The following is an 11836-nucleotide window of genomic DNA, read 5'->3' as shown; positions in this document are numbered from 1 at the left end:
AAAATGACATCAGGTCATACTTTTAATCACCAGCACTTTACCTCAGGCAATTACAGCCTAATCTTACTGTTTTGACTGATAAGGAAGAACCAGTTTTAATTGTTGAAAAGGCTGAATTATTAACTATTATATCTATTTAGTCAACAAATATTTATTAAGCACTTATTATTTATTATGTAAAGGACAAAGGTGAAAAGGTAACAATCCTTGTCCTCCAGGATACACAATATCTTAGGACAATTCAGGAAAGCTCCCAAGTATAGATAATATAAAGATTATAGCTATAAAGACATGGCCATGCAAATAACTACAGAAGGTCCAGAAGAGGGAGATGTCATAGCAGGTACAAGAAGAGACAACCAAGACAAATGATTGACCTAATGTGCCAGTGTAAAGCTTGAACTCATGCTAAAATCAAATATATTTCTACCACCACCTAACTTCAACATACATAATTTTTGCTCTTCTACTAACTAGAAATGGTTAGAATAGGTATGGAAACTCTTCTTTTTTGACTTAAAGTAGAATTTCATCATGAGTGTAGCTCCTTCCTAAAAAACCTTCATACTATTTTTCTTTCAATACCAATGGTTCTCAACCTAACTGTACATTAGATTAACCCAGGAAACTTTTAAAAAAATACCAATCCCAAGAGCCCAATTCCAGATCAATTAAATTAGAATCTACTTGATAATGACTTATCCCAGCATATTGTAAGTATATTCTTTTATTCAGCATGTCAGAGCTGTCACAGACCTCCATAAAGTGACAATTATTTTGATAGATATTGAATTGTTCATCGTGGCAACATTTATGACTTTGAACCTGATTTTAATTTGATACATGATAGATAAATGTGTCAGGTTCTGCATCATACAAGTTTGGTTTGCTGTATAAGATAATTTGTCTGCTCAGCTTCGGCCATGATCTTCATTCACATAGTCAGGTAGACATCGGTCATGTTCTTATACAAGTATCAGTATCCCTTTGTTATTAAACCCTTGAGATTACATGAATTGGCTTTATAGATAGTTACATCTATAAATATACTACTTTTCCTACAAGAGAGAGGTATTGGGAGCCAGATCTAAAGTTGCAGCAGGATAACGTAGGTAAAAGTTCAGACTATACCACAAAGCTACAGTAGTCAAAACAGTATTGTACTGGTACAGAAACAGGCACATAGATGAATGGAACAGGATAGAAAGCCCAGAGAGAAACCCATGCACCTGTGGTCACTTAATCTATGACAAAGGCAAGAATATACAATAGGGAAAAGACTGTCTCTTCAATAAGTGGTGCTGGGAAAACTAGAAAGCTACATGTAAAAGAATGCAATTAAAACGTTCTCTAACACTGTATACAAAAATAAACTCAAAATGAAATACAGACCGAAATGTAAAACCAGATAACATAAAACTCCTAGAGGAAAACACAGGCAGAACATTCTGTGACATAAATCAGAGACATATTTTTTGGATCCACCTTCGAAAAAAAGAAGAAAAGCAAAAATAAACAAATGGGACTTAATTAGACTTAAAAGCTTTTGCACAGCAAAGAAAACCATTGACAAAATGAAAAGACAACCTACTGAATGGGAGAAAATATTTGCAAATGATATGACCAATAAGGGGTTAATATCCAACATATATAAACAGCTCATACAACTCAGAATCAAAAAAACCAAAACCCCAGTTAAAACATGGGCAGAAGACCTAAATAGACATTTTCCCAAAGAGGACATGCAGATGGCAAACAGGCACATGAAAAGGTGCTCAACATCATTAATCACCTGGGAAATGCAAATCAAAACCATGAGATATCACCTCACACCTCTCAGAATGGCTATCATCAAAAAGAACACAAATAAAAAATATTGACAAGGATGTGGAGAAAAGGGAACACTTGCACACTGTTGGTGGGAATTTAGATTGGTGCAGCCACTGTGAAAAACAATATGGAGATTTCTCAAAAAGCTAAAAATAGAACTACTATATGACCCAGCAATTCCACTCATGGGTATATATCCAACAAAACCAAAAACACTAATTCAAAAAGACACAAGCACCCCAACATTCATAGCAGCATTATTTACAATTACCAAGGTATGGAAGCAACCTAAGTGTCCAACAACAGATGAATGAATAAGTAAACAGATGGAATACTACTAAGCCATCAGGATAAATGAAATTTTGCCATTTGCAGCAACATGGATTGACTTGGAGAGTATTATGCTAAGTGAAATAAGTCACACAGAGAAAGACAAATACTATATAATACCCCTTATATGTGGAATCTAAAAATTACAACAAACTAGTGATGTAACAAAAAAGAAGCAGACTGACAGATATAGAGAAAAAACTAGTGGTTACCTGTGAGGAAAGGGAAGTGGGGAGGGACAATATAGGGGTAGGGGAATAAGAGAAACAGACTATTAGGTATAAAATAAGCTGCAAGATTATATTGTACAACACAGGGAATATAGCCAATATTTTATACTAACTATAAACGGAGTTTAGCCTTTAAAGTTGTGAATCACTATATTGTACACCTGTAGCATATAATATTGTATATCAAATATACATAAATAAAAAAAGAAAAAAAAATCAAGATAACAGCCCAATGAGTAGAAATGTGATCAGATAGGCACTAGGCTACAGAAATAAGGCAAGAACCCAGTTATCAGAACTAGAGTACAAGGTCACAGTGGAAGTAATACAGCCAGGCTAAAATTAGGATTATGTAATTAAGATTACTAAGGTTAGTAAAATTTACTTTAAATCATTTGTTGTGGGAAAAAAATGGTAAATTTGATTAATGGTGTGTTTGGTAAAAGCACACCAAACTCTAAATGTAACTAGGTACAGTGAGTGGCATCATATGCATACTGAACTTACACAAATTCAATGGTATCTATTCAGTTAGAAAGAAAGAACAATTTTTTTAATGCTTGTGGTTCTGCCTGCTATTGCATTCAATGACCATGTTCTGGTGTGAAGGGAGACATGGACTTCCTGGTTTCTCTATCAGTTAAAGTCTTTGTGTGCCTCTCACATCATCATCAGGGTGTTCACAAAATTTCTTCATTCTTGCAAATAAGTACAGTAAATTTCAGGCATCAAATATTCATACATAAAAGTGGAAAAATAGAAAACAGACCATCTCTCCCTTCTAAGAAATCATTCTCCTTCTAAGAAATCTCCTATCCCAGACAGTGTCTTAGTTCTTATTAGCTAGAATAGTCTGATATGATACTTCCTAAGCAAATCACTGTAGAGAGAATGAAATTACCAGGATTGGCTTATATTAATCAAAATTCAGTTCTTGAGTCTGGGCACTGGACCACTCATAAAAATTCAGAACCACACATGGTTCAAAACTAAGATTCTCTTAACAAGTAATAAGAGAGTAATTGTTGTTAGATAGGCAGACAAAAGTGTCTGCCACAGAATTATAGTGTCTAAATTAACCAAGTGGTAAATCCAAGAGAGAACCAATAGCTAGTAATATCTCAAAAAAGTCTAAGCCCCAGAGCCTGCAGATAAAAGCAAATAACATAAGACCCTCATTTTACTGGACTGAGATTTTTGTCTGGGCTTTAGTACTCGAAATAAAGACCAGTAAGAAATCTATGTCAGTCATGTGAGGATGAAGTTGATGTCCAAGAATATTGTTCAGAGAAGTCATGATAAACTTCAGGCATGTACATTGAAGATTATTTCACAACCCTCTCACTAGAAAGAGAAATATAGCTCTTGAGCAGCTCCAGAAGTCACAAAGAAAAGATGCACAACAAGCCTTCTTTCCCAGCAGACAGGAAGACAACTAATTGCACCTTTGCATTTCTGTAGGTCAGTCAGTAGTATTTATGGCTTCCTCAACCTTGTGTTGATTAGCCCACTCTTTCCTGCTATCAGCTCTTTCCTGGCCCCCCCCCAACTTATTCTACTTCTTTCTCCTCTTTTGGCCTCCTTGTATGGGCTGAAGAAAGCAAATGGTATAATACTATCCTTTCCTCAATGGGAAAATCTGCTTTCGGGAATTTTTGGTGGTCATTTAATATGGAAGTTGGAGGTTTTCTGCAAGTCAAAATTAGATGATGAAAGTCTTCAGATAAAAAGTTAAAAATAGCTGTCGTGTCTCATATGAATAACTAAGAATTGAGAAATTAAAAACCTAGATGATTTCACCTACCTGATAATTAAATATCATATAGAAATTATCAGAATAATTAAAAATGATAAATTTGCATCCTAGAGTTAAGATTATTATCTAGATTTTCTTCCTACCTAATTGAGGCCCTTTTATGAAATATTTCTAATACAAGGACTCTACGTGTAAGAACACTCTAGTTGTTATGAGAATTTCTCTTATTCTGAACCAACTTACTTTCTATATTTTTGCTCTTTGTCAAAGTTCTGCTGTCTGCAACAACATATCTAAAGTAATCTCTGTTTCCCAGAACAAAAACTTCAAATACTGAATAATCTTTCCTGGCAAAAATAATTAAATATGTAGATAAACAAATAAATAAAAATAAAAAACTGTCTTTGCTCATGATCTCATGGGTTCAGATCTCAAGCTAATGAAAAACTTTTTTTCTTCTAAATTCTAATAACATTTACTTTGAAAAAATATCTTTGGCAGCTTTAGGCTTGGATGCTTTGTCTCCTCATCTACAGTGTAAGCCAGTTGAAGAACCTGGGATATCTTGACCACTTATGGTATCTCCTACAACATTCAGCTCAAGGTTAGATGCCTAACAGGCCTTCATATAAGCATTCCAAATAAATTAATGAGAGTGAATGAAACTAGTTTAATTTAGGTGATTTCCATATTGGTATTTACAGTTGCAGATTAAAAATTGTCATATTGCTAAATGGTACTATCAGAAAAGATATAATTACTTTTAAAAGTCAGGGCTGGTGGCTTCAACCTTGTTTCTAAGGTGAATTAAAATGTTAAAAAAGTCAATTCCACAGAACCTCTGTAAAAAGAAAGGACAAGCTGCAAGAATTCACATTTTATTCCAAGACCATTTATGTTTCATAATCAAAAGTAAATATCAGAATTTTAAAATAACATCTACCTCAGTATATCTCAGTATCCACCTCTTAACTGCATGGACTGTCTTTTACTTAATGGTAACAGTGGGATGGAGAAACCAAAATTCATAACTTAAGAAGCACTTTGAGAATTTATTGTGTCACATCAGACCATGTAATGTATTAGTACATATTATGATTCTTAAAATTCATTGAGAATTTACTAAAATCAACAATTATAGATAGTATCAAAGCATTCTAGTTTGTGAACCATGTTCTGGTTCCCATTCTGTCACTAACTTCCTGTAGTATTTTAACCAACTCAACATTTCTCCTTTCAGTTTTCTCATCTGGGAATTGAAGATGTGCTGACTGTAAGACAGTGAACCATGTTCCCTCCCACTTCTACCCCAGAGTTTGATGTTGCATATATATTAATACACATAGTGGGTCCAACATGCTCACTGTTAAAAATAGACTTGGGTAAGTATATTTTCTTTGAATAAAAATTCCGTATAACAAAAATTTTCTGCTTTCTCTGCATCACTTTCTCAATTAAGACTAAAATAAGAAAGGAGAAAAATATAAAATGAAAAACAGACCAAATAAAATGTATGCGTTTCCCCCCACATCTACTAGAATGTTCTGGTAAGCAGTGCTTCTGATATATCACAAGGAATATCCTTAGTCGCCTAATCAATGTCAGTGTGGTAGCTAATTGAAATGGGGTCATTCTTTAACTCAACAAATATTTATTAATATGTCTATCACACACACACACACACACACACACACACACACACACTCTTGGGGCATAAAGTCTAGCAGGAAAGACAATTATTTAGCAACTGTAAAAATAATTGTTTAATAACAGTTTTTATCAGTTCTAGGAGGAATGGAAGAAAGAGCAGGAAGTAGATTGTGTGACTATAAAGGCATGCATTGGGACAGAAGTTGTTGCTCAGAAATAAGAAAAGAATGGAACACAGAGCGCATAGGTGTAAGGGAGAGAGCAGGGAGTGGGAAAGAATAAAAGGTGGTGAAGGAAGTGAAACTGAAAATGGGGAAAGAAAAGTTCATATATCCATGTATCCAGTACTAACTGGGGGCTAGGTACCATGCTGAGTGCCTTATATAGATTTTTATAAATCAATCCTGACAACAGCCCAGTGAGGTGGGTAGAAGTCTCCTGACTTCACAGCCGGGGAAAGGGAGATTCATAAAGATTAAATAATTTGTATAATGCTGCACAATGGCAGGGATAAAGAAAGAAAGGCAGTGCTTTTCTGATCTTAGGCAATGGGTCAGGGAAAAGAGGGAATGGGAGGGATAGTATGCAAACTACAGAATGTCCTCATCCTTAGAGAAGGATAGATATAACAGAAACAAAAAAGATTATTTAAGTCAGTCTCCTCATTTCACATGAGAAGATTCTGAAGCTCAGAGAGACAAAGTATTTTCCCCAAGACAACACAATTAGCTAATGTAAGAGCTGGAACTAAAACCCCAAATCTCCCTATGGCCAGTCCACTAACCTTCACAATAGTGTTTCTACACCTCAATGACACACATGTGTGTTGTGATCAGCTAGCCATAAGCTGTGTCACCAGGAATTTTCTAACAATTATAAAGTCCCAATGTTACAAATAATTTACTTATTTTATACATATACAACAATGATTCAGGGTTTTCCAAATAATATCACTCTTAAACCCCTTTTATGTACTATACATTCTTGAGTGGGAGAAAAACGGCTGAGATTAGAGAAAGCAAAAAAGAAATTACATGCAGCTCTGGCCATTTCTGGAAGCATGTCACAACTGTGGATGTTATATTTCATGTTTATTGAGGTAGAAAAATTTTGAGGGTCATAGCCCTAAAATATTATGACATCGTTTGGGAGGGAAAATGTTGAGAAACTTGTGCTTTTTGTAAACAGTGGTAAATAAAAGTCTCCTTATTCATTTATAAGTCAGAGTCAAATAAGATTAGAGCAGAAAGAAAGAGAAATTACCTAATATAATCCAAATCTCCCCATTTATTGATGGGGAAAGTTGAGGCATTATGGGACAAAATGAATTTCCCAAGATACCAGAGCTCATTAGTGATTGATCTGGAAATAGAACCCAGTATAAAGTAACTGATAATAGCCAAGAGGGAGACAAATTGAGGTATAGTATGAAGCTAATCTATATTTTCTAACTAATTGGGCTTCCAGAAACAGATAACTTTTACCATTTTGTCATGCTTTAGCCTTACTCTTCCTACAAACAATCCAGGGATACCTACCTGGTGGAGGAGAGATAAAGGTGAATTTCAGGCTACTGGTGCCAGAAAAAAACAAACTCATAGTTGCTATGTAGACATTTAATTTTCCAGCAAGAATAACAGTAGAATAGCAGTGGAATATAGATAATAGAGGACAAAATTTGGAGGCTCAAACACCTGGGGGTTAATCCCAAGCCTAGAATGGAAGATGCTGAGTTTTTTCCTGTTACACTATGGGCTGAGAGGGTGAGCTGTCCAGTGTGAAGAACTGCCTGCACACCAGCACACAGGATGTGATGTTGGTCACAAATATTCAATGTCTTCTGCACTGTCACAGGCAAAACTAAGTTAAGAAATTCAGGGCATGGGAACCCAGAATTTCTTAAATCAACAGTTGATCTATTATAAGGATTAAGAATATATAAAGAAAAATATTAGAGTACAGACTGAAAAATAATATCAAGATCTGACTGGGTTTTGGAAGTCCCAGCCACGGCAATCAGAGAAGAAAAAAAATAAAGAAACACAAATTGGAAAAGAAGAAGTAAAACTGTCACTGATATTATGCATAAAAAATTGTAAAGATGCTACCAGAAAACTACTAGATCTCATCAGTGAATTTGGTAATGTTGCAGGATACAAAATTAATACACAGAACTCTGCTTCATTTCTATACACGAACAACAAAAGATCAGAAAGAAAAATTGAGGAAACAATCCCATTAAACATTATATCAAAAAGAATAAAATACCTAGGAATAAACTTTCTTAAGGAAGCAAAAAACCTGCACTATGAAAACTATAAGATGTTGATGAAAGAGATCAAAGATGGCACAAACAGGTGGAGAGAAATACCATGTTCTTGGATTGGAAGAATCTATAATATAAAAGTGACTATGCTACCCAAAGCAATCTACAGACACAATGCAATCCTTATCAAATTACCAATGGCAGTTTTCACAGAACTAGGACAAAAAATCTTAAAATTTGTATGGAGACACAAAAGACCACGAATACCCAAAGCAATCTTGAAAAAGAAAAATGGAGCTGGAGGAATCAGACTCCCTGACTTAAGACTATACTACAAAGCTATAGTCATCAAAACAGTATGGTACTGGCACAAAAACAGAAATATAGATCAATGGAACAGGACAGAAAGCCCAGAAATAAACCCACACACCTATGGTCAATTAATCTATGAAAAAGGAGGCAAGACAATACGATGGAGGAAAAACAGTCTCTTCAATAAATGGTGCTAGGAAAACTGGAGAGCTACATGTAAAAAATGAAATTAGAATACTATTTAATACCATACACAAAAATAAACTCAAAATGGATTAAAGACGTAAATGTAAGACTGGATACGATAAATCTCTTACAGAAAAACATAGGCAGAACACACTTTGACATAAATAGCAGCAAGATCTTTTGCAATCCGTCTCCTAGAGCAATGTAAATAAAAACAAAAATAAACAAATGGGACCTAATTAAACTCAAAAGTTTTTGCACAGCAAAGGAAGACTAAATGAAATACATACACTAAATGAAAAGACAACCCACAGAATGGGAGAAAATATTTGTAAATGATGAGACTGACAGCAGATTAGTTTCAAAAATATACAAACAGTTCATGTGCCTCAATATCAAAATAACAACCCAATAAAAAAATGAGCCAAAGACCTAAATAGACATTTCTACAAAGAAGACATACAGATGGCCAAGAGGCACATGAAAATATGCTCAACATCACTAATTATTAGAGAAATGCAAATCAAAACTACAATAAGATGTCACCTCACACTGTCAGAATGGCCATCATCAAAAAATCTACAAAAAATAAATGCTGGAAAGGGTGTGGAGAAAAGGGCACCCTCTTGCACTGTTGGTGGGAATGTAAATTGATACAGATGCTATGGAGAACAGTATGGAGGTTCCTTAAAAAACTAAAAATAGAACTACCATATGACCCAGAAATATACTGGGCATATACCCTACTGGGTATATACCCTGAGAAAACCATAATTAAAAAATACACATACACCCAATGTTCATTGCAGCACTATTAACAATAGCCAGGTCATGGAAGCAACCTAAATGTCCATCAAAAGATGAATGGATAAGGAAGATGTGGTATATATATACAATGGAATATTAGCCATAAAAACGAACAAAATTGGGCCGTTTGTAGAGACGTGGATGGACCTAGAGACTGTCATAAAGAGTGAAGTAGTCAGAAAGAGAAAAACAAAAATATTGTATATTAACATGTATACATGGAATCTAGAAAAATGGTACAGATGAACCTGTTTGCAAGGCAGAAATACAGATACAGACGTAGAGAACAAATGTATGGACACCAAGGGGGGAAAGAGGGTGTGGGATGAACTGAGAGATTGGGATTGACATATATACACTAATATGTATGAAATAGATAACTAATGAGAACCTGCTGTATAGCACAGGGAACTCTACTGAGTGCTCTGTGGTGATCTAAATGGGAAGGAAATCAAAAAAGGGGGGGGATATATGTATACATATAGCTGATTTACTTCACTGTACAGGAGAAACTAACACAACATTGTAAAGCAACTATACCCCAATTTAAAAAATCCAAATAGGAAGAAACCATAAAAACAAGCCTACAAATAATAAATGCTGGAGAGGGTGTGGAGAAAGGGGAGCCCTTCTACGCTGTAAGTGGAAATGTAAATTGGTACAGCCATTGTGGAGAACAGTACAGTATGGAAGTTCCTTAAAACCTAATAATAGAGCTACCATATGATCCAGCAATCCCACTCCTGGGCATATATTTGGAGAAAAACATGGGCTCAAAGGATACATGCACCCTAATGTTCGTTGCAGCACTGTTTACAATAGCCAAGACATGAGAGCAACCTAAATGTCCATTGGCAGATGAATGGATAAAGAAGATGTGATACATATGTACAATGGAATAGTACTCAGCCTTTAAAAAGAATGAAATAATGCCATTTGCAGCAACATGGTTGTACTTGGAGATTATCATACTAAGTGAAGTAAGTCAGACAGAGAAAGACAAATATCATATGATATCACTTATATGAATCTAAAACTAATGATACAAACGAACTTATTTGTAAAACAGAAACAGACTCACAGACTTAGAGAACAAACTTATGGTTACCAGGGAGGATGCGTTGGGAGGGATAGATTGGGAGTTTGGGATTAACACATACACACTGCCTTATTTATTTATTTATTGGAGTATTGCTTTACAATGTTGTGTTAGTTTCTGCTGTACAATGAAATAAATCAGCTATACATACACCTATGTCCCCACCCTTTTGGACCTCCCTCCCACACCCCCATCCCACTCATCTAGGTCATCACAGAGCACCGAGCTAAGCTCCCTGTGCTATACAGCAGGTTCCCACTAGCTATATATTTTACACATGGTAGTGTATTTATGTCAAACCTAATCTCCCAATTCGTCCCACCCTCCCCTTCCCCTCTGTGTCCACACATCCGTTATCTACGTCTACGTCTCTATTCCTGACCTACAAATAGGTTCATCTGTAGAATTTTTCTAGATTCCACAAACGTGTTAATATACGGTATTTGTTTTTCTCTTTCTGTCTTACTTCACTCTGTATGACAGTCTCTAGGTCCATCCACGTCTCTACAAAGGACCCAGTTTCATTCCTTTTTATGGCTGAGTAATATTCGGTTGTATATATGTACCACATCTTCTTTAACCATTCATCTATTGTTGGACTTTTAGGTTGTTTCCATGTCTTGGCTATTGTAAATAGTGCTGCAATGAACATTGTGGTTCATGTGTCCTTTTGAATTATGGTTTTCTCAGGGTATATGCCCAGGAGTGGTATTTTTGGGTCATATGGTAGTTCTATTTTTAGTTTCTTAAGGAACCTCCATACTGTTCTCCATAGTGGCTGTATCAATTTACATTCCCACCAACAGTGCAAAAAGCTTACTTTTTCTCCACACCCTCTCCAGCATTTACCGTTTGTAGATTTTTTGATGATGGCCATTCTGACCAGTGTGAGGTGATACCTCATTGTAGTTTTGAGTTGCATCTCTTTAATAATTAGTGATATTGAGCATCTTTGCATGTGCCTCTTGGCCATCTCTATGTCTTCTTTTGTGAAATGTCTATTTAGGTCTTCTGCCCATTTTTTACTTGGGTTGGTTGTTTTTTTTTTTTTTTTTTTTTTTAATTGAGCTCCATGAGCTGTTTGTATAACTTGGAGATTAACCCTTTGTCCATTGCTTTTCCCATTCTGAGGGTTGTCTTTTCATCTTGTTCATCGTTTCCTTTGCTGTGCAAAAGCTTTTAAGTTTAACTAGGTCCCATTTGTTTATTTTTGTGTTTTTTTCATTTCTCTAGGAGGTGGGTCAAAAAAGATATTGCTGTGGTTTATGTAAAAGTGTGTTTTTCCTATGTTTTCCTCTAAGGGTTTTATAATGTCTGGTCTTACATTTAGGTCTTTAATCTATTTGGAGTTTATTTTTCTGTATGGTGTT

This window comes from Eubalaena glacialis, chromosome X (genome assembly GCF_028564815.1).
Source record: "Eubalaena glacialis isolate mEubGla1 chromosome X, mEubGla1.1.hap2.+ XY, whole genome shotgun sequence".
NCBI classification, from domain to species: Eukaryota; Metazoa; Chordata; class Mammalia; order Artiodactyla; family Balaenidae; genus Eubalaena; species Eubalaena glacialis.
This window is presented reverse-complemented; position numbering follows the sequence as displayed.